Source organism: Littorina saxatilis, linkage group LG15 (assembly GCF_037325665.1).
Source record: "Littorina saxatilis isolate snail1 linkage group LG15, US_GU_Lsax_2.0, whole genome shotgun sequence".
Classification (NCBI taxonomy): domain Eukaryota; kingdom Metazoa; phylum Mollusca; class Gastropoda; order Littorinimorpha; family Littorinidae; genus Littorina; species Littorina saxatilis.
Window position 1 is genome coordinate 39052303 of NC_090259.1, and position 221 is coordinate 39052523.

Here is a 221-nt window from a genome sequence, read left to right on the forward strand (position 1 = left end):
ATCATTAAAAAAACCATCAACAGCGTCGAGTGTTCACAAAGCTATTAAATAACTTTGAAAAAGATCATTTTATTGCAAGGGAATGGATCACAATTATGAACTTAACATCAAGCAATGACTGTCTGGTGTTTGGTCGAACTACAAAGGGTCCAGGACATTTGGTCGAGAGTCAAGCGACAAAGTGACAAACTTCGAGTGCAATACAAGGATGGCGGATCAAA